Genomic DNA, 26,600 nt, shown 5'->3' with positions numbered 1-26,600 from the left:
ACCAGTCTAGCTCTGCCTGGATGAGAGACTAACACAGCTCTTCTTGCCACATGAAATAACAGGAAAATTGCCAGCATAAGGCATTACATCAGGAATTCCGAGCTCTCTTCACCTGGAAATGGTAAGGAAGGCACCATAAGAAGATACAACACAACATAGTGCTGTCTTGAAAGAAAAAAAAAAACAACTATGCATTAGAAAATCCCCTATAACAGCCAGCATCCTGAGTAAAGATAAAATTATCTCATATCCCACCAAGCCTTGCTTTTCCCTTTAAAAATTATGGGTGGGGATGTTTTGAAATACTCGCCTATCTTATCAACCACAAATAAAACATTCACTGCAGTCATAACAATTTTTACCTTAGATCCATTTTGAAATGTTTGCTGATGGTGCAGACGTTCCTCTCAAAAATGTGCTTGCTTTTAAAAACAATGCCAAATAAAACAATTTTATGTGCATATAGAACATTTTATTTTGAAAATCCTTGCTGATGTATGCAGGGTCTGTGCAATGTCAAGAAACCTATTTAATCAAGCATCCCCGGGAGAACAGCTTCGTACCATTAGCCTCATTATACAGATAAGAACACTGAGATCTAAGTAGGTTAACTAGGGGTTGCCGAATGCTTCGTAACAGCAGAGTGCTCTAAAAATATTATGTGTATAAGGAAGAAAAATGTGACCTCTTGTAGGAAAGGGACCAGAGAAAACAGGTCGGAGGAAGGAGAATTTACATTTCTGTTTTGAGAGTTTTCACGGCTCATGTCAAAAAATACATTGTTCTCCTGAGCCACGTACAATTTTCTCATCCAGTATTTTGGGGAATTATGCTACTTCACCTCCAGAGTGCTAGGAAATTAGATGTACATCCGTGGCTTTCCTCTGTGAAGTACAAAGGAGTAAGAAGATTCTGGTTATGTTATTGCTATTGGTATCACACCTAATCAGCACTTCGCTGCTGATGCCAATCCCACGCAAACATAATAAATAAATTGCAGGTACATCACAAGTCTTGTTTTTTTTTTGTTTTTTGTTTTTTGTTTTTTTTTTTTCATTCACCAAACATTTATTGAGTGGCAATTCTGGATCAGTCAATGTGCTAACCCTGGAGATATGATGATCAGTAAGACAGCCTCTACCTCCAGTAGCTTAGTATGTAGAAGGGAGAAAACGTAATCAACTAATTAGATACAAGAGAAATATATACAAAGTACTCCGGAACACAGAGAAAAGTGCAACCTGTTCTGCCTGGGAAAAAAAAAAAGCAAAAAAAAAAAAAAATTAGAGGATATGACACTGGAATAGGATCTTCAAACAAGGCAAACAACACGAAAATCTTTCTAGGCAGACACGGAAGGGCCGAGAAAGGCTAAGGGCATATTATACTAGGATGTGGGTGCCTGGAGTACAGGTGGGAAATGAAGATGGAAGGTAAAACGGAGGAAGATAAAATCTATGAGGAGTCAGTGGAGGCTGAAACCGGGGAAGGGACATGATCATACCTGTGTTTTGAGAAGATGAGCCTGTGCAGAGAAGGGGCTGAGAGGGAGGCCCTGGCGTGGAAATCGGAGGCGTTGCAGCGGTGCAGGTGCAGGCGCAGGTGCAGGATGGGGCGGGGGGGGGGGGGGGGGGGGGGGGAGCAGGAGCCTCTGCGATGGCAGCCAAGCATTGGAAGATGCTTGGTGGTGCCATCGACGTGACTGGGGAAGCGGTGCCAGCGCGGTGACATGGGTAGCACATGGTGCCGGTGTCGTTACCCAAGACCTAGGGAGGGAGGAACGGGTTTGGGAGGAGGATAAGGACTTGGGACTCACATGCATATGATTTTCTTTCTGAGTGAGCAGGATACAGGAAACATGAGCGAATCCTTTATGGACCATCTTGCAATTCCTGACACTCAGGCTTGAAGCGCTCGGCGGTTCTGCAGGCCCGTGGCGAGAACACAGGTTCAGGGGCCCTTGTGAGCGAGCTTCCTCCTGCTGCTCCGAGCAAGAGGCCTCCCTCCCGGTGCCCACGCATAAGCCTTGCAGACCCGTTTCTTCATGTCTGGAAGCCTGTTGGGAAGTGGGGGTAGCAGAGGGGCGTGCAGAGTGAGACCTGGAAGAGGGCACTCAGGACAGGTCTCTCCGTCGTGGGGGCCCAGCTTCTTGTGCAGGATCTGGCCTGTGGGCCATGCTCGTATTCAATAAATGAATAAGGCCTAAATCTCATTATCTTCTGCAAATATCCAGAGCGAGTCAACGCGGGAGGTCTTGGTTCTGGTCATCGAAAGCAATTTGTGAGCCAGATTTCAAGACAGTGTTCTTTGGGCTGTGCTTCCAAAGGAAAGGTTCCAACCTGCTAAGGTCGTGAGCGGACGTGGGCCGTGGAGGAGCTGAAGCATAAATGGACCCGGGAATCACAATCGTGTTGAATAATCTGACCCACCTAATGGAAAAGCTGCTTTCCGTTCACACCCCAAATAAGAAATCATTCTACGCATCCCCTCCACGCAGCCCATCACAGCAGCTGGCCAGAGCCATTAGACAGAAGAGGTACAAAGCCACCCAGAGAAGAGAACTATTCCCAGGGAATGACTAAGAAGTAGTGGAAGGCAGTTTACAGATCACAGTGAAGGGAAGTAACTTCATTTGCTTATCATTTAAATAACGTACTTAACCTCAGAGGAATCACATATCCAAGAATTGAGGGTTTCTGGCAAAGAGTAAGGTCAATTTTTCAATAGAGCCATTTTATTTGCTCCCTTGATTAAAATTTTGAAATTAAACAGCAGAGAGTTGAGGACTTGTGTCTCTCAGAATTGTTCAAAGCCTGCTCTAATTAATAATGAACTTTAGTACTCACCTACCTGTCTCCCTCCCTTACCTTCACAAGTGTAATCTCATACACAGGGGTGCAAATGTGGTCTCTCTGTTCTTCAAAGAGGAAGTCCTCTCTTCCCCTCAAAATTCCAATTTCTCAGTTTGTTGGACATTCTGTCAAAAACCTAGATCAGCTTTCCTTCTCAACTGCAGATCTGTGTTTCTCAGTTCATTATTTCATTTTTCTTCGGGGAGCAAAAGGATTCACGTACAATTAGACATGTATTGGTTATTGTCATATAATTTACCTCGTGGATAAGCTGTCAAGAATAATGTAAACTTATAGACCTTTTCTTGACTTCATCTTGCCTTGGTTTGAGAAAACAAGAGCTGGCTAAGGCCAATGCAACATGAACATGATTCCAATTATTGGCCCTTATATATGATCTGCATTTTAATATTACTAGTGAAATGGAAAATCCCCTTAGAGCTTACACAAAAGAATGCAACATATATTTCAATTATTTGAATGCATGGTCTCCACTGTCCTCCAATAATGTCTCCAATACTTTTATTTTGTTTTGCTTTATTCTACTTGTTTACTTATTTATTTTACTTAAATGTTCCTAGTGCCTGATTATCTAAAAGTATCCTTATGTCCCGATTTTGAATGAAACAATAATCCATTTATTAATTACATGGTAAGTTCACCAGAAGGCTATTTTATTTTAATTTTATTTTTTTATTCCTGAGAGACACAGAGAGAGAAAAAGGCAGAGACGCAGGCAGAGGGAGAAGCAGGCCCCATGCAGGGAGCCTGACGTGGGACTTGATCCCGGGTCTCCAGGGTTACACCCTGGGCCAAAGGCAGTGCTAAACCGCTGAGCCACTGGGGCTGCCCACTATTTTATTTTTAAATAAGAAATATTCCATGGGAGCATTATTAAGACTTTGCTTAGCCAAAATCACTTCAGTCATGCTCAGTGGGGTAAAACTTCAGAATTCAATCATATATTTGTTCATGGGCCAAAGAGGACACACTCTTTCCTGAAGAAAACATTTTCTCTGGAAGTTGTTTTTGATACTGAGTCACTATCATTACCAGCTTTTTCTATAACTTGTCCGTCTCTCCCAACTACAGACTGCAACAAATGCTCTTCAGGTTAAATGATGTTTCTAGATAAGCTCTTGTTGACTTAAATGGCTAAGAATTTTTTGACATAGATTCCATTTATCAAGTGAGACTTTAAATATGCCCTTTTAAAAATAACTTGTTCCATTTCAAATGAATAATATCACTGAAGACCACCTCCAGGGTTGTGGCTACGATCTCAAGAGAGTTTATAAACATAAATGCTTTATTTAGCCTTTTAAGAAGAGATCATTATTTGGTTTACTATTACATTCAATCACATTTATATCTGTTGTAGGCAAGGATTTAGTCCACAGGTTTTACTTTACAAATACATGCAAAATGCTTTTATATTTTACTTAAATATTTGATTTGGAGGAAGAAGTGACTGTGGGGAGCATAGCATCTTTGTAAGCATCAGTGAAAGAAGAAATTATCTTTCCTGGAAAAAATGGAGTGTGGTAAAAGGATATGGTTATCATCTTCACTTCAAACTGCTCCTAGAAATGTTTTACCTGAGTATCCTGATCAGTGGGATTATGGGGGAAGGGGGGAAGGAATGTTTCAAGACTTTGACCAAGAGAAATAGGAGCCTGGTCATTTCGTCTGGAAATGGAATCATTTTACAGCCATTTAGGCCTCTAGACACAGAAGTGCTCTGCAGTCCACATCTTTGTTCTCTGCCACAAGGCAGGACCTTGTGTTCAATGGGAGGAGGGGGTGTCTGGATCTCTGTGAACAAAAAGAAGCCGTTTATGGCTCAGAGTTTACATAATGCATGTAACCTTCCAGTAGGTCTCTTTGCTCTCACTGAGCCGTGACATGTACTGAAATTACATGAAGTCTATTATCTTGTACGACAAGATGTTTATATCATTAGCAATTTGAGATTAAAAGTACCATCTCAAAAATATCATTTGGATTCAGTCAACATAAAACCATACCTATCCATTGCTTTCTATCAGAAAACATTATGTTAAACCCCACATTTCAAAGGTTTCTGAAACCATAAATTTAGGACCTTCAGATCACTAATTTTTTTTTCTTTTCTAACTCAATAATCTTCCTGTTTTATGTTTCTCTGGTCATTTATTTATCCTTCCATTCAGCAGGTACTTATAGAACTTGTCTTATGTGCATGATTCTGTGTTAGTACTATGCAGTGTTCAAAATAAGTATGAGAAAGAGCATACTCTATTAAATATTTAAGTGGAATAATACAAAATAAGGTTTAGCGCCAAAATGAATGGGAAAAGGAGTTCAAAAGAGAAAACTATTTGTGTGGGCAGTAATGGTCTAGAGTAGCTTCATTTTCAAGTCATCTTAAAGCAAAAATTGTCAAGTAGCTCCCTTCCACTTCCTTCCTTTCAGCATCCCTGACTCAAGGTCCTCACTGTCCTCCCGTGACCTTCCTCATTGCTCCCTCAGCCACATATAAATACAACAACAGTTGGCCCAGGGAACTCGCTGTGAACTTCTCCTACCGAGCAGGCCATATATGATCTTTCCTCCTTTCTCCTTTTCTCATGGCTCTTCCGATCTTACCTATACAGTAGATTGTCTTCTCCTTGGGGTCTTGTTTTCTGCTAGCAAATTCATATATTAATGAAAGGTGTGCACTTTCCTAACATCATATGCTTTCAGGATTAATTCAAGGAAATGGTTTGAACACCAGCTTAGGCAGGATGGTGGTAGTAATATTTTTGACCAGAATGCCAATCTATATATCTGCGTGTCTGCCAATGCATAACCCACCTTGACGGTCTCTGTGTCAAATCAGCTCCCCTGAGTATAGGGATAGGTGCGATGTTGATTGCTATAGGTGAGGTATTGATTGCAAAGATTTCACTTGGAGAATGCTCTCGGGAGATACATCTGTAAGGCAGTGAAGAACCAGTTGAGGACAGAGGAGATGACTTATAGAGCTATTACAGTTTCAGCCTCAGCCAATCCTCTAAGGAACTCTGGGGATGACCCCTCAACATTGTCTCAAATTGAGGTATGGAGGCTGGATCCTGTAGCCTCATTATCATCCAGTCATTGGCCACAAGCTGCTCCTTAGAGGTGGGGGTTCCTCGGTCAAGTTTCCTGCAGTGGATGGCAATTTTCAGGAAGAAACACAGTGTGGGCTGACAGCAGCCAGTATGCCCAGCAACTGGGGGATGGAAGTATTATTCCTGAAGGGAGAATCTCACAGGGGACCAAAGTATGAGGGCAAGGTTGGAGGAGTATCTGTTGGGATTAGGTTACCCTTAACTCCCAAGTTATTTTTAAGACCAGATTTCCACACTAACAGAGTAGACATTTATATTATTCTCTATACCAACCATCTGTTCCTCAGATGATTAGTAGTTAAATATATATATATTGAAGGGCTTAACTGCTAATCATCTAAGGAACAGATGGTTGGCATAGAGAATAATATGTATGTATATATATTCAATAATATTGAATGTATTTCTATACATATATAGAAATAGATACATATAGTCTGTGATCAATGAACTAAGTTTGATGACTCAGGATAGTGTAATCACCTTAATAGAGCCCCCAGGTCATAGGAATATAGTGTAAGGGACTCCCAACTAGAAGCCTAAAAGATGCGGTCAAGTTCTTGATGACCTTCTTCTTATGGGATGCAGTGAACTCTTAATTTGAGGCTGCTGTTATGGTTGCAAAAATACTAGCATACACTGAGTTCAGGTTTTTAAACTATTCATTCAAATGAAATTATATTTTTATTACCCTTTAATGAGACAAGAAGTTCAGTCTTCATGTATACATTTACATTTACACCCATGGAAGCAAAACAACCTTCTGAATAACCATGATTTTGCAAACTCTTGCTTCCTCAAGTAAGTAAAGATGGAATTTCATGCTTTCAATTTAGTACATGGTCTAAATTTTAATTTATCACACTGTACTCCTAAAAGTGAATCTCACAAAGAGAACAAAGGTCTTCATTTTAGAACAGGTAATTTACCACAATGCCATTTCATTTGAAATATTCAGACTCAACCTTCTACCAGAAATAACCAGTATTGAATTCAAAACACATCCCATTGGGCCAAAAATTATATCCTCTAATTATACAGTCTAAATTTATGATGGTCTTAGTAGAGTCTCTGATCTGTTTAGACATATTCTTTTTTGAATCATTGTATTTGTGACAGATATTCAAAATTGTTGTTTGGGATTCCTTAACATCATTTTGAAATTCAATTTGTATCCCTCAAAATATCAATCATCCCAAATCACGAGCTCTTTGGTCAGTTTAAAGCTGGATGAGTTTGGAATTATTACTCAGGAAGTTGAAAACTATGGAAGGTGGCTGGATTAGCATCAAGCATACAAGTCATAAAAAGTGTCTTCATGCAAAGAGTCTGATAATTCAATTAATTTAACTGACAATTGTATTAATACTGTTACTAATTCCCTGAAAATGAGTAAAAACTTCCCAATACTACCTTCTATAGGTATATTTGATGACTCTTCCTGGAACAGTTATTACACTCAGAAATGTACACCACCACATCACAGTTAAAGGATTTGGCACAATGCTTTATGAGACCCCAAACCGAACAGCCACATGTTCTTGTATCATCCACGCAATTCGGGGAGCAAGTAGTGCTCTTTACGAGAATATTGTTAAACCCCATTAGCAGAAGCAAACTGGTTCCTCTAAGATTATGTGTACAAACAAACATGCAAGGAAACCCTGTAATAAGCGTGTTTATCAGAGCTAAAAGGAAAATTAGAGGTTGGATTCCTGTCTCCCTCCACATGTAGATTTGACTGAAATGTAGTGGTGGGGGCGGTGGGGACATGTAGGAAAGATTAGATGGTTTGGAAATAATTTATCCTTCCCCAGTTTAATTGGAAATACTAATAAGGACAGGTCCTTTTGTCTTTCCCTTTGAGCTTTTAAAAGGCAGGATGTTCATAATAATGCTTAATACTTAAATAATACCTTTCTTCTTCAAAGAGTTTTAAATACAGTAACTACCTGCTAGATTCTGTTCCCAGCAGGCCAGGAGAGCCTCTTACCTCAAACCCAGTTAAGTTGTTGAATGGCACATGTTAAAGTACAGCACTAGTGAAAAATAGGAAGAAAATAATTGATCCACAATCACCCCATACCATATGATCATAGAATGACAGGTTAAAATCCTGAGCCCTTTAATATCCTTTAAGATCTCCTGCATTTTTCAGTAAAATTTAATATTTTTTCCTCATTACAAAAGGAGTATATGTTCATCACAAAGGCCTAAGAGAATATGAAAAAGGGGGAAAAAACAGTTTAGTGAATTGCTAATGCACTTCATAGATTGTGATGGTGGCCCTCTAACCTTTATCATCTCTTTGTTTTTTTACAGAGTACAATGAGTCACAGTGAAATGCTGGGAGTTTAAACCTGAAAGCAGTTCTAGCATCACTACAGAATACAATGAATCTACAAAGAAATGAAAAATAGCAAGGTACATCTAAATCAAGCAACTTTTTTTGTTGTTGTTGTTGTAATTTTAAGTCATCTATTCTTAAACAAGATGATTTGGTCTCAATTCTAACAGCCAAAATATTTACTAAAATGTGTTACTCAGGCTTTTTTTTTTTTTCTGAATCATCCTTATTCTTTATTTATATATCTTTATTCATTCAGCAATTAAGAACTTGATCCGTGAACAGTTTTTCACTAGGAGCTGAAGAACATATTTAATTCGAGAAGAGCCTGAGAACCTCACTTCTTGTTTTCTGAATTGGATTCATCTGATTTCTAACAGTAAATGTAACTAATACCAATATTTGAAAGACATCTTTGAATATGTACTTAGAAAATAAAACCCTTTAAAGAAGATCTCAGATTTCTCTTATTTCATTTAGAAATGTAAAATTTCACAACAGATTCTGGATCAAGCTAATTTAAGGGCCTAGTTTTCATATCACGTGAACCTTATCTGAACTACATTGCTGCTTTCTCCCTTGAGAAGCTAATTACAATATCTCATATTTAACACCTCATATAATGTAAAGTTTACCATGAAGAGAAACACTATATAAATTTGGGGGTAGGAAAAAAAGTTGTGCATTTCCAGATAGAAAGGTGAAGATCCAAGGGAAAAGGGTAAACATGTTCCAACCAGCTAAACCTATCCTCCTTTTAAGGGTTTTCCTGGAAGTCCTACTCAAAATTTCTGTTCACATCTCAGAACTGGGACAGGATTGCCCTTTTCTGCAAAGAAGACAGGCAAACACAAGTTTTCTTTTCTTTTTTTTTCAGCATGTATATAAGAAGAGGCGAATGCATATTAGGTAGGTAACTATCTCTGCCAGAATAACTAATGTGGGGTGTTTTTAATATATGCAGGTATTATGTATGTGTACACATTCCCAAGAAACTTGATCTAAGAGAGGAAAAGATAAAATAGGTAAAGTTTTCATACAGATAGCCAGGTTTGACTCTACAAGATATTGGTTTTAGAATTAAGTCTATGAGAATTATCAGTGAAAAGAGAATTTATTCATTTTCAGTTCACGTTAACAAGATTGGAGGTGGGACCCATGATGGATAGAAACAGTCCCCTGACCTCAAGGAATTCAGCCTGGTGATGCAGACATGTAAGTAAATAATTTTATATAACATAAAAATGCTCATTGTGCTGAGAAAGCATGAAGAAGTATGGGAGAGGTGGGAGAGCTTTGGGAAGAAATAGAAATAGAGGAGTCTACATATGCTGTAGGCTTAACAGGTAAGTAAAAGTACACTAGGGGGATAAAACAAGGGAAGGACTTAGCAGAGTAATGGAGCAGTAAAATACAATGTGTATCAGGTGCTGACTGGGGAGAGGTGTATGAATAGCTCAGGTTGCTCGGAGTTTGGTCTATGAATCATATGCATCCCAAATAAGATTACTCCATCCTTACTGATTGTGATTCACTTAAATCAGTGTTTCCAAACATGCTCCTTATGCACACCAAAGTTTGAGGACCCCATGTCTAGCTTGATGCAAGAGAAATTGGGTCAAAGAGACTATCCAGGAACCTATCAATACCTTCTCGCATTCCTGTCTTGTACATATTTCTACAGAAATATAGTTTAACTGTATTTCTGAGTTATGTTGATTATTTTTACTCTTTCTCAGACACTCCTCTTGGACATACCCTCACTAAAGTCCTGGCTCTTTACCTATCCCAGGAAGCCAACTTAGTCAAAACAGTAAGATGCTGAAGCTCTAGATCTGGGATTTTATCCATTAATTTGTGTAAAAGACCCCTTTGGTAATCTACTGAAGCTATGGATCTCACTTCTAAAAATAATGTTTTAAAATGCATAAAATAATATACATGAAACAAAACAAACCAATTATATTGAAACACATTTATCAACATTTTGAAAAAAATGAAATAAATCTGCACTATTATGTGCTTCTTTTTTAATGCACTAAATAACAAGTAAATATATGTATTACAGGCAGAGATATATTAATGTGGAGGTTATTGTTGCTTGACTTGAATAAGAACGTTAATGGTGGTCTTTGACAAAGCAACACATATGTCATAACATGAAAGTATGTTTGTTGTTTTTTTTTTTTCTGTCCACATTCATGGACCTCCTCTCTGGAACTCATATGGGTCTCTGTGGACTCCACATTAAGAACTCCTATCAAGGGAGGCCTGGGTGGCTCAATGGTTGAGCATCTGCCTTTGGCTCAGGGCATGATCCCGGGGTCCTGGGTTTGAGTCCCTCACTGCGCCCCCTCACAGGAAGCCTGCTTCTCCAACTCCCTCTCTCTCTCTCTGTGTCTCATGAATAAATAAATAAAATCTTAAAAAAAAAAAAAAGAACTGCTATCAAGCAGGTTATCTAGTTGAGTTGTCCCCAAAATGGAGCAGCACTGTGCATCTGAGAAATATGAGGAGGCAATTTGAGTTATCACAACAATTGGGGGAATGCTACTGGCCATTAGAGGGAAGGAGGACCAGAAAAACTGATAGCATGCAACGTGCTGGAGAACTCCCATAAAATAAAACATTGTGCCGTGCTACATGACTCTCCAGCATCTTGCCATATATAAATGTAGATGAAAATCCTCTCCATAATCAATTATCTGAACCTAAAATCTATCTCGGTTTTACAAGGAACACAAAAATAATACAAGCTGAATTATCCAGGAGTGCAACTATGATGCAAATTGAGAGACAATTATAATTTGTTTTGTTTAAAACTTTATTAAGGATTGTTCACCATTTTATTTTTTTAAGGTTTTATTTTATTATTTATTTTAGAGAGAGAGAAAGAGAGTGTGCATGGGAGGAAGGGTCAAAGGGAGAGGGAGAAGGAGAGAGAATCTGAAGCTGACTCTGTGCTGAGTGCAGAGCCCAACACGGGGCTGGATCTCATGACCCTGAGATCATGACCTGAAGCCATGAGTCAGATGCTTAACCAACTGTACCACCCAGGCCCCCCCGTTCACCATTTTAGAAAATTATGTCACCAATAGCAAGGCCATGCAAGGAATATGAGTCTCAAATAACAACACACCTGTACTTTGTATCTGTTGTACTCATGGTGATTCTATATATGGAGGTGTGTCTATGGGTGTGTGTATACATATTTAGTCTCTTTACTAAAATGTCAAATGTAAAATAAAAGATAAAATAAGTAGTAAATTAGATAATAAAATGTAAAGTAAAAATACTGATAATATTGGATATTGCCTTACTTCTCCTAAATCCAACTTAAACATAAGTAGGTGTACACATGAGACTGCTTCACTATGTCTTCTAGTGTGATCCTGTTCAAACATTTATTTGCATATCCAAATGTACATTATTTTTGAGAACTTAATTTCCTTTTACCGATACATCATATAGCAGTTATAGCACTGTATTGATAGCTTAGAAATTTATACATTAAGTTATGTGTGATATATATATACATAACTTCGTGAAGTAAAGAGGGCATTACAACATATTTACCAAGGAAAGATGCATCTGGGTCCAGCATGGCTAGGAACCATTTAATCCAGTCTAAAATCTTCACAAACCTTCTGTAAAAAAAGCTACTAGAGCACACGCTTCTTTTCACAAGAAGAAAAGTGAACCTAGAAGGAAAGTGCAAGATATGAGAAGCAACAAGGAGCATAGAAATAGCTAAAAAGTATGTTAGCAAATATAAACGAGTATATATTAATACATAAATATAATTTTTATGTTTATTTAAACATTTACTTATTTAACATACATGAAAACTTTAGATGCAACAAAACCAGTAACACTAAGGGAAGCACTGAGGAAATAGTGGAGTTGTATATACTACAGAATAAAAGATGCCAAATTGACATTGTGTTCAGCAAGAGGATAGAAATAGAAATTTAAAAAAATAAATAAATAATAAATCTATGAAAAGAACAGAAAAAATACATAATTTCAAAGCCAGCAGAGAAAATTACAGTGAGTGTGGAACACTTTATTTAACCATTTGGAAGCAGAAGAGGGGGAGAATGCAAAGAAAACACAGGAGAAAGAAAATACAATTAAGAGTGTAGAAATATGTCTTAATAGATGAAGAATCATAATAAATACAAGTATATTATAGCTATAAAACAGTAGAAATTATTAGAATGCATAAAAAACAAAGCCTAACTCTCTGCTGCTTATACATGACCCATTCTGAAATATAAATGCACAGAAAGTCTAAAAATAAAGGGATAAAAAATTATATATCCTAAATCAGACAGAAAAAAATTGTAATTGCAAAAATAAAATGAACCAAAATAGAATTTAAGGCATAAAGTATTAACAAGATAAAGAGAAACATTGACTAATACTATAAAGAATGATTTGGCAAAAGAATATGCCAATCTTTGACACATATACTTAAAAATAAAAATATAGCCCCCAAGACATAGACAAATCATTATCTTATTGGATTACTAGGAGAAATGGACAAACTGACAATCTCAGTAGGAGATTTTTAAACTGAGAGCTCAAAACATAAAAATAGAAATAAACTGGAAGCTCAAATTCAAATGATTAATACGAATATTAAAAAGTAGAACAACAAAATTAACCAGCTTGATCCAATAAATATGAGTAGACTTGTGCACCAAATAGAAATACATTCTTTTCAGGTTATGTTCAACATACATTCTTTTAAAAACTGACCACAGGGATCCCTGGGTGGCGCAGCGGTTTGGCGCCTGCCTTTGGCCCAGGGCGCGATCCTGGAGACCCGGGATCGAATCCCACATCGGGCTCCCGGTGCATGGAGCCTGCTTCTCTCTCTGCCAATGTCTCTGCCTCTCTCTCTTTCTCTCTCTGTGACTATCATAAATAAAAAATAAAAATAAAAAAACTGACCACATATTATATCACCAAAGAGAGTTCAACAACTTAAAAGAACAATTATCATGTAAAACATGTTCTCTGTCCATGATGGGAAGAAAAAAAAAAAAAAAAGATTGAAATTCAAGAATAAAATGTGGCTTTGGAATATCTGGAAAGAAAAAAAAAAAACAGTACTCCTAAATAACTCTATGGATAATAGAGAAAAGCATAATAGAAATTAAAACACTTGTAGAGAACCGAATGGCAATAAATGCATTACACGTGAGGCCCTCAGGAAGTACTTGTGGAATGAGTAAACCAGCATCCAGAGCTTTTGACTCCCTGGTTGATGGCTTTCAATTGTCATTATGAAGAATATCAAATTGAAGTATGTGACAAATAATCTATAAAAATAAAAGACCAGGTAAACTCTAAACAAAAATAATAGTTTTTAACCTGTCAGGCTAAAACGTCAAAAGATACTTAGGATATCTAATTAAGAAATGATTTTGGGGGCAACTGAGTGGCTCATTTGGTTGAGTGTCTTCCTTTGGCTCAGGTCATGGTCCTGGGGTCCTAGGATGGAGCCCCCCCATCAGACTCCCCGCTCAGCAGAGAGCTTGTTTCTCCCTCTGCCTGCCACTGCCCTTGCTTGTGCATTCTCTCTCTCTCTCATAAATAATAAATAAATAAATAAATAAATAAATAAATAAATAAATAAATATCTTTTTAAAAAAAAGGTTTTAAGGCCTCACTGTAAATGGTATTATCCCTACTACCTGTGTGATAAATGGGCCAGGAAGAAATCTTGTTTATGAAATAGGCAAACAAACACAAATTCCAGGGTAAAATAATAAGAGACCCTTTGTTAGCAACACCAGCATTCATTAGCTCACCTAGCAGACAGAAAACCAGGACTTTACATAATACATAGAGTGCCTCCCGAACCTATCAGCTATGAATTTAATGAGCTTAGCTAAAGTCTTCAATAAAGTATGAGTTGATGGAGGAGAGAAATATTTCTTATTTTGCTGTATCTATTTTAATTATTGTTAAAGAGGAAAAAAGAAATCACTTGAAAGAGTAAAATTAACTGAAAATCCCATCAACTGTTTTCTATCCTTTTCCTGAGCGGCAAGCCATTTTACCCTTGTGAAAAGGCACAATTTTTAACACCAGCTATCATTTAAAGGTCTTTGCCAGCATCTTTTTGTATGGAAAATTACTGCAATAATCCTTACAGCTCTAGTCTAGAAAAATTTCACCTACAGTATACAAATGTCATTATTAAGAAAGTTTAAGGAGGCATATTAAGGAAGTCATCAGTTCTTTACTTTGTGTTACCCTTGCATTGTAGAGACAAATTGTGTGCAAAAGAGAACAAATACCATCATCCATTATATAAATACTCACATATTTTCTAATTCGTCATTTTACTTTCTTCTTATAGACAAAATGTTTGCTTCCTCATAATCAGGCTTTTAATGGGAAAAAGTTATGGGATTTGCCTTTTCTTCACATCAGGTGGGTGACTTTTTTTTTTTTTTTTAATCCCCTTTCCCCAAGTAAGGTATTGGATTTGAAAGAAAGATAACTAATTTAAACTCCCCTAACTAATTTGAAATCCTTTGCGATTCAGTGGAGTTAAAGCCCTGTTATAATAGACAATCTACATTCAAAGCACAGGCAGTCCCCAAGTTGCAAATGGGTTATATTCCAAAAGTTAATTTGAAAGTCTGCTGTTTAGAACTTGCAAAGGCATTTTGCCATGGAAACAAAGTTATAAATGACAGTTGAATTTCTAGGCTAGCCCACAAAAGCCTATCTAACCCATAATGTGTTTGAATCCAATTGCTTCAAGGAGAGGTTTGTAACAGAACATAATAGTCCACTGACAGGCTGATTGGTGGTCTACTTTGCCATCTCTCTCAATTTAGTGTTGTTGGCTTGTCATTTTAATGTTTCTTCATTTTGTCCCCTAAAGATGCATTAGTTAAATAATAATAATACCTTTCTATAAAAAGTACTTAATTCATTTCTCATGGCCATGTAGATTATTTTAGGACTTTGATTTATCTTAAAGCAAGAAATAAATAAGTATTTTTCCTCTGTGATAAAAATTCGTTTCTTTCTTTAAAAGGTTTTTTTTTCTTGATGTGTTTTTTTTTTGCTTATCCTGAAATTTATGCAAAGTCAAAATTCCTTTCTAATCACTTGGTTTGATGGTAGTAATCCATAAAGGTTTTTCTCTTGTTTTGTTCTAATTTGCTCGTTATTTCAAAAAGCCTTTGATAACAACAGTTGTCAAACAATAATGGCTTGACAAATATCAGTGATCGAGTCCGTTAATCAGCAATACCAAACAACTTTTAACTTTTGCTATTTCACATCTCTGACTCCTGATTAAAGATAAGTGGTTCCTGGGGTGCCTGGGTGGCTCTGTCAGTTAAGCAGCTGACTCTTGATTTCAGCTCAGGTCTTGATCTCAGGGTCATGAGTTCAAGCCCTGTGTTGGGCTCCATGCTGAGCATGGAGCCTACCAAAACAAGCGTTTCCTAAATTCCTCACTTGTCAACCAATGTCCCTCTTAATCTGTCCTCAACCCACATTTTCTGGCTATCCCCATACCTTCCAACTCAAATTTCTGCACAGGCCTATTTCTTACCTCCAGGCACACTTGGCATTTTCCCAATCTCATGCCTTTGTTAGCTATCATTCCTATTAAAGTGCTCTTCTCTGACCATTCTATTTAAAGCCTATTCTTCAAGGTTCACTTCTAATTTCACCCTTCCTGAACTAATACGGAATACTGGAAAGACTGTGTAGAGCCAAGCTATGAATCTCAGCTCCGCTGCTCTCTTAGCTGTATATATGTGAACATATGTTTAGCCTCTCAGAACCAAAGTTTCTCATCTATAAAATGAGAGTAGTAGTACTTTGATCACAGTGTTGACGATTAAATAAAAGAAGTTGAATTTAAAAATCATAATGCTGGGATGCTTGGGTGGCTCAGTGGTTGAGAACCTTCCTTCAACCCAGGGAGTGACCCCGGGATACCCGAATCGAGTCCCACATCAAGCTCTGCTTCTCTCTCTGCCTGTGTCTCTGCCTCTCTCTGTCTCTCATGAATAAATAAATAAAATCTTTAAAAAAGAAATCGTAATGCTTGTGTTCAATCATCCCATAGCAACTGATTGCTTGCCTTTCGGAACCCCTGTAGCAAATTTTATCTGAGCCTTTTATTTCAAATGTTGTATTTCTGGATGTCTTTTTGCATGAGTATATTTTGTCTCTCTCACAGGTATTTTAAATCTACCTGGTTAAAATCTGTCAATCAATAGCCAGGCAGGAAATCAGAAACCATGTAGGTATTTTAACAGAGGGATTTAATTCAAGCATTAGTCACATAGATATTGAAAAACTGGAGGGACAAATGGGGGCTTCTGAAGGAAGTAGCTAACACCTGCTGGGCTTCAGGAGGCAGGGAACTAAATGAGAAAAACTAATTGCCTAGAGGAAGGGGGTCCTCATATGGTTAGTACTCAGGTCTCTGAAGGAGGTGTCGTATGGCTAGTGGTTACACTAATAAGGGGGCACAGTTGGGTCGTACAGGTAGCCATGAGGGGGCATGGCACAACCACTGCTAAATATGCCAAAAGACATTGAGGCTATTTTGTAGCTCTTACCTTTTGACAAGAATTACAATTAGGAAGCACAGTCCCGTCTCTCCTGTACCTGCCTTCCAGTCTCACTCTGGTTACTATAGCCTCCATTGGTGGCAGATCCTGTCAGGAAGGCAGCTGATGAGGGAGTCTGGGGAATGCAGTCTCCAGACCTAGGCCTAGCATCCCAGAGCACAGTGTAAAAAGGGAGACTTGGAATTGAGAGCACAAAATAATCAGCACAAAAGGTGAGTCTGTAAAGGTCGGGTCATTTGTTCTTTGTTACAGAGCCTCGAGATAAAAGGTATTTGATAAATATTTTTTTCATTTATTCTCTCCTTTGCTCTGTACCCCTTTCTGAAGTGTATTTGGATTATCAATTTAAATTCGATATTTACAGGAAAGGATTTTGCTCTTATTCTATATGGAGAGAGATGCCTAGTGTAGTATCAACATTCAGTAGATACAGTTATTGAGAAAATTAATACAGTAAATAATTTCATTAACATCCAAGTCCCTTATCTGAAGTACTGGATTGTTTTTGTAGCTGGGGTCACAGCTTGAGCTCAAACCATTTTATTGCTCAAGCATGTTTGGGCATGTCTACAGAGCTGGTACAGCAGGCCTATTTAGAGACAAAGAAAAAAAAAACTCATCCTAAGTGAAAAATATGAAAAATTTGCTTCAAGTTCAAACGTCCAGTGTTAGAAGAAAAAGCTTAATGGAACATGCTGTCTATTCCATGAACTCATGCCTGAGTCCTAGAGCTGCTAAGAAATTATACACATATCTGGTTCACCATGATATACATGGGAATTTGAGAGCTGAAGGCAAGGGCAATAGGAGATAGTGTCCACGGGAAACTGTATCTTGGTATGAGATGAAGAGCATGGATACTCTTCAAGTCAGGCATTGGTGGTCTTAGCACAGGTAACACTGCAGTCAGGAAACTTCGTTGGCTTTGAAAAGAATAGAAGAAAACACCTCAATAAGCCAGAGGAGGAAAGAAGAAAGACAGTACATGTCATGGAATTGCTCAGAAGACTCATTCTTGGAGTGCACCTAAAGAGATCCCTGGGGGTTCTTAGAATCATCTGGAAGAAATTTGACTACGGATGTAAGAAGAGTGTGAGGCTACTCTTTGAGAGATCTACCATAACTCTATTTTTATTCTTAGTCTGCTGTTGCTTGGGACAATGAACTACATTTACATTCCCAATGTTTTAAGTCATGAGTTTCTATAATTTAAAGCTGAGTATTTATTTGAAAACAGGTCATCTTCTGTTAATTTTTTTTAATGAATCTCTTTATTTTACTTTCTTTTAGTAACGGTAATCACTATTAGTAATTAATTTTAGCTTTTGTCTTTTCAACATAGTAGTTCCAGGTTTATATCTTATATGTATGTATAGTATAAAGATAAGATCGAAACTCAGAAGCACCTTGGTTTCACAGATTTTATACAATTGTGAAATAAGAAATAAAATTTGTATTTTATTTACTTCACTAAAAGTACTTGATTTATAAACAATTTCTCTAGTTTTCTCATTACTCTAAGTGATTGTCCTTATCTAAAAGATGCCTGTTTTATTTGAATATTACATGTAAAAATTAAAGGCAACTTGTAGTATAAAGATACTTACAAAGCATAGATAATTTGTCTACTAGTTTCATTATACAATTTGGTTTAAATATTTACTTCTGAAATATGAGGAATAGTTTTAAATTTGGTGACAGTTTAGACTATCTGATTTTTCACTTCCTCATTCGTTTAAATTTTCTTTTTATTTTTTCCAGATTAAATTTCACTGTTATGTTCATAACATACTGCTCTGGTTTTGAAATTTGCTTTTTCGAAGGAAAAAAAAAAAGAACAAAAAGACATGTAGTTTGGGAACAAATAGTTTTTTTTTCAAATCCCAAGTCATCTTCGGCCTCATTATCCTTATAGATGCCTATCTCCTTTTTCTGTCTTTAAAATAGATTCATATGTCATCTGGTTATGCTGGATAATGATCATGGTGTGTTCAACCCCAGGGCTGCTATCAGAGGCTCCTAAAGCTGTACAAAACATCAAAGAGCTGTTGACAGTCTAAAAGACAGATATGGAAGCCTTATTTTTTCAACCTAGAGAAAATCCTTATAATCTGTCTATTCTTGTGGAGCCCCTCCAGGTCAGGAACCTATTCAGTGAGTCCTGGCCAGTAACCAGAGAAGACTTTCCCCTCTGTGGAAGTTAAGACTGTCTCTAGCAGCATTACTTTGAAACCCTATTGTTAACATTGACAAATTTGGACTATTAGGATTATCATTTTGCGATTAAAGAATTCCTTGGTCTTTCCTAATTGGTTTCTCTACAAAGAACAAACAATATAAAAGACTTGAACCGCAGATGAGCAGTTTTTTTTTTGAACAACTGAGTCAATCCTAATTTAACTCCATGACACAGAAGAAGAAACCATCTTATTTGTGAAAGTTGATGCTGTCTGAGCTGTTTTAAGATGCTCAAAGTATGGCCCAGGAACTACCCTCATCAGAATCTCTTGGAGCGTTTATGAACTACAGATTCTTGAATCCAAATCTTGGTGTGTGGGGGGGGGCATATGGTGGAACCGCAATATCTTTATTAAGCATCCTAGGTGATTTTTATTCATGCCAAAGTTTAAGAACTACTTCTCTAAAACAGAGTTATTTTTAGTATAGCAAATCACTTGAATGGATCTTTCTCATTTTGGAAAGAAAGCTAAAGCTTCCAAGGCTATTCTGGATAAAAACGAAGACAGAAAACAAAGAGCCAAGCTGCTCTGAATAATAATTAACAAAAATTTGGGAATTGTCCTCAGGTAGCTTTAAAGGGAGGTAGCTTTAGTAGTCCCAGAAATTTAGAAAAATGTGGGGAAGATTCTTGTTAGGGTGAAGATCCATAGCAACATAGTGACAGGGTGGGGTCTGAGGAGAATGATGGCCAGTGAGAAATTCCCTCCAGCGGAAACGGTCAATGATCAATGTCAAGTTGCTTCCTATTTTGTGCCTTGTTTCCTTTGCTTTTAGGGAAGGAGCTGTTCCATCTATGGAGTAAAGCATGGCTGGGCAAGCACAGTGAGGAATGGAGATTGCAACAGGATCAAGAATTTGGAGCAAGACTGACTGTGGCCAAGGTTTTTCCATGTATCTTAGGAAATACTGAGGAAGGTTCTGGATTTGCCTTACCTCACCAGTTCACAATTAGCTAGACAACTAATTCTATAGCTACCATTTATTTACTGGGCATCAGACATGTATCAGGCATTTTCATGCATTATGCCATTTAATCCTGCAAAATAGGCATTTTGTCCTCAGTTTACAGGTAAGGGCATGACTCAGAGAATAAAAATGTGCCCAAGATTAATCAACTAGTCAGTAGTAGAGCTGAGATTCGAACCTAGATTTACCTGGCTCTCTCTCTCTCTCTCTCACACACACACACACATTATACCACATTCCTTCTCAGAGACAAAAGGGTGAAAAAGCTTCTGGCTGCTTTAACTGGTCCACCTCCTGGTCAATTGCTTGTACCTCCCTCTCCTGCGCCAGATGTGTAAACTTCTCCATCCAAAAAAAAAAAAAGAGCAATGGCAGTACTGTTTTCTCTGGCTCTGTCCAGAGTTAGAACCCCAGATGTTGCTCAGAGAATTCAGTCAGCACAACCCTTCCACCTCCATCTGCTCTCCCATCCCTCTTCCTCACCAAATGTTCCCCCTCTAACTTCTTAAAAGACGAATTTCCACCGGCTCTTTGATTTCTTTATCTCCTTCTTTCTCTTCAACCCACTGTATCTTGTCAAGTGCTGTGACAGCTCTGAGATTTTATGCTTCTTGCAAGCTAATAATTTAGCCTGCTACAGTTTCTTGGATGCTAGCAGAAGGCCTGAGTCTTCTAGATCAGAGGACTATATTACATATGACACAGCAAGTAGCACCAGCTTCATGTTCACAGCATTTGCCTTGTCTCCCAGCTTTTCACTTAGGGGATGCTGTATATGCAGTGGGTCTCCATCATAGCTGAGGAATGCCACACTTAGAAACCCCCAATCTTTTATAATGGACTGCAAACAAAGCTGTTCAACCTCCACCACAAAAGGAGACATCATGCTAGATGGTAAAAAAAAAAAAAAAAAAAAAAAAAAAAATGCCCTCTATTAGGAGGCACTATTTTTACCTTCCAAGGCTGGCTGTTATACAAACATCCTCAAAAATACAGATAATCTAGAACAAAAGCTTCAAGTGCTTCTGCTCATGGGACATACAGAAATATGACCCCTGGTAGGATATCTAATGTCAAAGGGGTCTTGAACTCCTCTGGAAAGCCAGAAATGATTTTCCGTACTCCTACGAGTAAGAGTAAGACGGTTATAAGGGAGAAGACAGGAATGTGCTGCTGGAGTTACAGCACATTTGAGAAACTAAAAGAAGGTCAGGAAGTCTTCCATAGAGGAAGCAAGGGAAGAGTGGTAGGAGATGGGACTGGAAAAGGCAAGACCTCACACAGTCTGGTAGGCCACCTTAAGAATTCTAGTCATATCTTAGAACAATAAGATGCTGTTTAAGGGTTGTATGTGGAAGTGACATAGTCAAATTTGCTTCTAGAAAGATCATCTTGACTGCAAAGTGGAAAATGAATGGAAAGGCTTAGATTGTATGCAGTGAGACCAGATGAGATTGGTGGGCAATTGGTAAAACGTGGAACAATTTGAGAGCTTTGGAAGATAAAATCCCCAGGACTTGGTGGTACTGTGAATATGGAAAATGAGGGTCAGGGAGATATCAGGGATAGCAACTGGATAGATAAGGAGAAAGGAAGACAAGGAGAATTTATGAACTCAGTTGGACTAAACTTTGTAGCTTTGAGACACTAGGTGAGCATGTCAATAAGATATCAACTGGTATAAGATTTGGAATTTACGGCAAGGGTCTGAGCTAGGGACACATGTGGAAATTATCAGCATATAGGTAACTAAAGCCATTGCTATGGACCATGACGTTTAGGCCAAGAGACTATAATGAAAACAAAAAAGAACCTCAGATGAATTGTGAGGCAATCCTGTATTTAATAGCTAAGGAGAGGAGAAGGAAACTGCTCCTCTCCTTATTAGAAGTGTACACAGTACTCCGAAGTATAGGGAAACAAGCCAAGAAGTAAAGGGCCAATGGAAGAAGTAATATTCAAAGAAATAATTGGTCAATGTGTTGAGTATTGTTGAGAGTTAAAGATGATTGAAAATGACCTTATTTCATCGATAAGAAAAATGAAGCGTTGAGAAGTGACTTGTTCAAGGCTGACGTAAATTCCTGTCCCTTTCTGGATTCCCAGAGAATTCATACCGGTGCCTGTGTTAGGGTTATTTATGTGTATGATTCATTCTCTCCACAGGACATAAATTCCCCAGTCCTCACTTGACTCAACCTTCTAGCATTGCATATTGTTGACTACAATCTTTACATCTACTTCAGTGATATTCTGGAATTATGTCTTAGTCTCCTTCGAAATAGCCGTTCTTCTTTGTTGTGATTATACATGTAGGAATGCCCGGCATACTTTTTAAAAATACAGTGGTTTTTTTTTTGTTTTTTGTTTTTTGTTTTTAATGCCATTTTTTGTTTCCTCCTCTCCCCCTAGTCAAAATCTTGAGGGGTAGATTACAAGATTCTGGCTTTTTTTTAAAAAAAAAAAACCCCAAGTAGGAAGCTTTGGAAATTACTAGCTTAGAGTTAAGGTTTGGAAACCACTAGCTTAGTCTTAGACCAAACAGAGCTAGGGTAGCAAGATGGAGAAGCCACCCAACGTGCCCACACTCTGATAAATACTCATATTTTACAACAATACACAGTTAAGCTTCAGTTATTCCGAGATCGGCTTTCCAGCAAATTTTGTCTGGAGGAGGGCCAAAACTGGAAGTTGAGGAAAGAAAACACCTCTCACAGGGAAAGAACTTTTGAGAGTGAACGAGCAATAAAAATCTCTCAAAATATCACTTGATGTAGAGTCCCTGTCCTATTTACTGATGGGAAGAAAAATGATTCTCTCATTAGCCGGCTGTGGATATGAACATCTGATCAATCATCGCCTGGAGCCAGAGAAAAGCCATCAGGAAAAACGAGTAAAAAATAAACAGTAGAGTAGAAAGGATGAGAGGAAGGCTCAGAGTGGATAAAGAGACAGATGAGATGAGAAGCAGTGACAGGTTATTAGAAAAGGTGATGAGAGCATTCCAAAAAGGGGGGAAAAAAGAAAAAGAGAGAGAGTGAGAGAGTGAGAGAGAGAGAGAGAGAGATCACCGAAGTAGGGAATCCTAGATCCCTAAGCAATCCCCTGGGACTTTAGCAAATGGCCAAGGTATCTAACCCTAACCCTGACTGTAACCCTAACCCTAACCCTGACGTGTTTGATTGTCAGTCATCGACAAAGGATTTCATTAAAATGCTGTATTCTTTAAGAATGTAGGGAGTAATCAGGTTTTAAAAGGATTTCTGAGGGATCCTTGGGTGGCTCAGCGGCATAGCGCCTGCCTTTGGCCCAGGGCATGATCCTGGAGTCCCGGAATCGAGTCCCATGTCTGCTCTCTGCACGGAGCCTGCTTCTCTCTCTGCCTCTGGGTGTATGTGTGTCTTTCGTGAATAAATAAATAAAATCTTTTAAAAACAAAAAATAAAAGGATTTCTGGAAAAAGGGTTACAATGAAAGATAATAATAATAAAAAACACGGCTATTTTAAAACGCCGTGCAATTACTAAAGTGAATTAGAGCCTGAGCAGGGAGCCGGGGGACACTCATCCCGGGTTTTGGAGGGCGCGGTCCCCGGGGTCGGACCCCTTCCCAGGGCCTTCCGCCGAGTCCTCAGCAGGGAGCAGCCCGGCCAGCCGCCCCCCCCCCCCCCCCCCGACTGCTGCCCGTTTGAAGCAACCCGTGCTCCCTTCGCTCCGAAGTCCTCGCGCTGTCGTGCAAATTAAGGTAACGGGTGTCCGTGCGATTGGGCCGGGGAGCACACCAAGACACGCCCCCCACCCCCACCCCCCAGCAGCACCCCCCAGCAGCACCCCCACCCTGCCACGTTTTCAAATGAAGTAATTATCTAAATATTTTTGCTTGCCGTAGAGATCCGGGGCTCTAAGTGTTTAGGATGGAAAACCTCCAACCCACTTGGCTTGGCTTCCTAGTCCTTGGGGGGGGGGGGGGAGGGGGGTGTCTTTAAAAGCACCTGCCAGCATTTAAGTTCTGGTGCTTTCGGAGAGAGGCTGACCCGGCGCGTCCCAGAGGGAGCCTTTTTCCAGTCTGCACGGAGAACCGCGTGAGTGGCCCCCCAGGGATGTCGATTCACCCTCCCACACACCCCTGCTTCCCCCCTGCTTCCCCCTAGGGTCGCCCGCAGGCTGCCGGGGCAGATGCTTCAGCGGGACCCCGAGCGGCGAGGCCGCGGGATCCAGCCTGCAGCCCCGGGAGCTGGAAGGGGGCGCTCCGAGGCGCAGCGCCCGGCGGGGGCGTGGCTAGGGGCGTGGCTAGAGGCGTGACCAGGGGGCGTGGCCAGGGTGCGGGCGGCCGGGGGCGCCGTCGGCGAGGCTCGCGCAGCCGCAGTGGGCGCGCCGACGCCGGGCTCCTCCTCCTCCCGGCTCCGTAGTAAGCATGGCGGCGGCGGCGTTCGTGGTCCCTCGGGTGAAACAGAAAGCGGGAGCTGCGCGGAGAGGGAGCGGAGAGCGGGGCTGAGGCGGCGCCGTCACCGCCGGAAAACCACGCCGACAGTCAGCGCGCCGGCGGCCGCAGCGGCCCCCCGGGAGCTGGCGCTGCCGCCCAGGCAGGGCGAGGACGGTCGGGAAGCCGAAGGAGGGGCGCCCGGGAGCCGCCTTCCTCCGCCTCAGAGCGGCGTGACTCGGAGGTGAGAGACGGGGGACGGCGAGCCGGCGCCGCGGGGACCGTTAGGCTGCCGGGGGCGGGGGGGCGGGGGGCCCGTCGGGGGGCAGGGCGGGGGCGGCGCCCGCCCACTTGTCGCCCACCTGCCGGGCCCGAGTCCCGCTGCGAGGCGCCTGAGGGGGGGCGGGGGGCGCGACCGCGACCGCGACCCGCCCCCTCCCCTTGCCCCTCCCCCTCCCCCGCCGGCGGGGAGCAGCGCGGCTCGCGGAGGCTCGGGGCGCCGAGCGCGGAGCCCGGCGGAGAAGGTCGCCGAGCGGTCGCCGCGCCTCAGCTTGGGCCGCCGCCGAACTGAGACGCTTTTTCCGGAGCGCGTCGCCGCCCCCGCCCCCGCTCCTCTGAAGGGGTTAAAACGTCCACGAGCCCGCCCTTGGCCGTCGGGTGCTGCGCGGCCGGCGCCCCGTACCTGGCGGTTCTCCGCGAGCCACCTGTTGGGGCGGGAGGGCACTGCCGGGGCTGCCGCGCTCGCTCGCGCTGCTGAGGAACCACCTGGATCCGTGAACTCCGGACACGGCGGCGGCGGCGGCGGAGGGACGCCACGCGTCAGGTAAGGCGGACGGGCGAGTGATGCCGCCGCTCCGGCTGCAGCGGGAACGCGGGCTGTCGTCGTTAGTGTCGCCCTCGGTCGATCTTGTACCGCTCTGTCCGCGCTAAAAAGCTCGGGGGTATTTTTTCCTTTTTTTTTTTTTTACTTTTACTTTTTTTTTTTTTTTTGCCGGGGGGGGGGGGGAGTGGGGGGACAGGGAGGGAGCCTGTAATGGACGCTGGAGCGCCCGGAACCGTGCCTTCGAGATCTTCCGTTGTGAAATTTTAACGTGTCTCTGGACACCTTTGTGTCTGAGCATCTTCTAACCCAAGGATCGTTAAGCTGATAAGGTATTTTTTTTTTCTTTCCTTTTTTTTTCTTCTTCCTTTTTTTTCCGCAGTATGATCCCTCCTACGTTGTTGTCCAGTATGGACTTTGAAAACCGAGCCGCCTCATTATTAAGCTTAACTGCGGGCTGTTTTTTTTTTTTTTTTTTAGTTCTGGAAACCAAAGTTGCAGGGTTTTTTTTCTTTTTTTTCTGTATCCTAAGAATGAAAAGAAAGAAAAAAAAATGACTGAAGTTGAACTGTTACTCCACTATTTTCCCCGCCGTGCCGTTTCCAGCACCAGCGGGAACTAAACATATGCCCTACTCAGGAGTTAGAGCCATATGTCAGGCAGCAACTAATTGGGATTTGTGGCCCTGATCTCGGTGTTTGGATAAATATTTAGTTTTTTTGTGCATTTGCTAAATCTGTAATTCTTGCCGTCGTGTCAGTTTTGTTTGAATCACCTATAAATATTCCAGAGGAATGACTCCTCTGCCTTTTTGGTATTTTCTTGGTTGAGTTGATTTCATCTCAGGTCATGAGATAAAGTGCCTGTTGAGGCAGAGGGTGGGCTTAACAGAAAACAATGATAAAAAGGATTTTTAGCACTTTTTTTTTTTTTTTTTTAAATAACCTGGAACCTAAAATTTGCTTTCAGCTCTCTGGCCGACTGATAATGCTTGCCATCACTAAATAACACTAGTTAGTGGGGAAAAAAGAATGATTTAACAGGGAGGAAAAAAAAACACCTCACTAAGATTTTTGTAAATAATGTCATATTCAAAAGTTTTTAGCGTTGTTCTGGTAAATTTTACTGTTTTTTTTTTTTTTCTTCAGAGATCGTCTCTCAGTTTTCTTATGTAGAATGACAGAGAAATTTTTT

At 40.3% G+C, this 26,600-nt stretch overlaps 1 protein-coding gene and 1 non-coding gene across 5 annotated transcripts in view; one reads left to right on the top strand and one right to left on the bottom strand.

The window, feature by feature from the left end:
• Nucleotides 1–1,617: 1,617 nt before the first annotated feature.
• On the bottom strand, nt 1,618–25,489 carry LOC119865168. Of its 2 annotated transcripts, XR_005376178.1 has the most exons (5): nt 25,269–25,489; nt 11,913–12,037; nt 5,691–5,810; nt 2,868–3,048; nt 1,618–2,376 (listed from the first exon to the last, which is right to left on the bottom strand). It is a non-coding gene; the product is annotated as a formin-like protein 14 (transcript). The 2 variants fall into 2 exon arrangements; XR_005376177.1 differs by having other exon boundaries at nt 1,618–3,048.
• The window catches only part of FNDC3A (fibronectin type III domain containing 3A), a 176,047-nt gene continuing 173,636 nt past the window's right edge, over nt 24,190–26,600 (top strand). The window contains exon 1 of one of the 3 annotated variants that reach the window (XM_038569474.1): nt 24,190–24,248. The gene's annotated coding sequence lies outside the window, so the exon portion shown is untranslated. Of the gene's footprint in view, nt 24,249–24,578; nt 24,831–25,275; nt 25,410–26,600 lie in introns of those variants that run through there. The other 2 variants (XM_038569476.1, XM_038569475.1) reach the window with 2 other exon arrangements.

This window comes from Canis lupus, chromosome 22, assembly GCF_011100685.1.
Source record: "Canis lupus familiaris isolate Mischka breed German Shepherd chromosome 22, alternate assembly UU_Cfam_GSD_1.0, whole genome shotgun sequence".
NCBI lineage: Eukaryota > Metazoa > Chordata > Mammalia > Carnivora > Canidae > Canis > Canis lupus.
The sequence above is the reverse complement of the archived record's forward strand: the minus strand, read 5'-3'. Positions and strand labels throughout refer to the sequence as shown.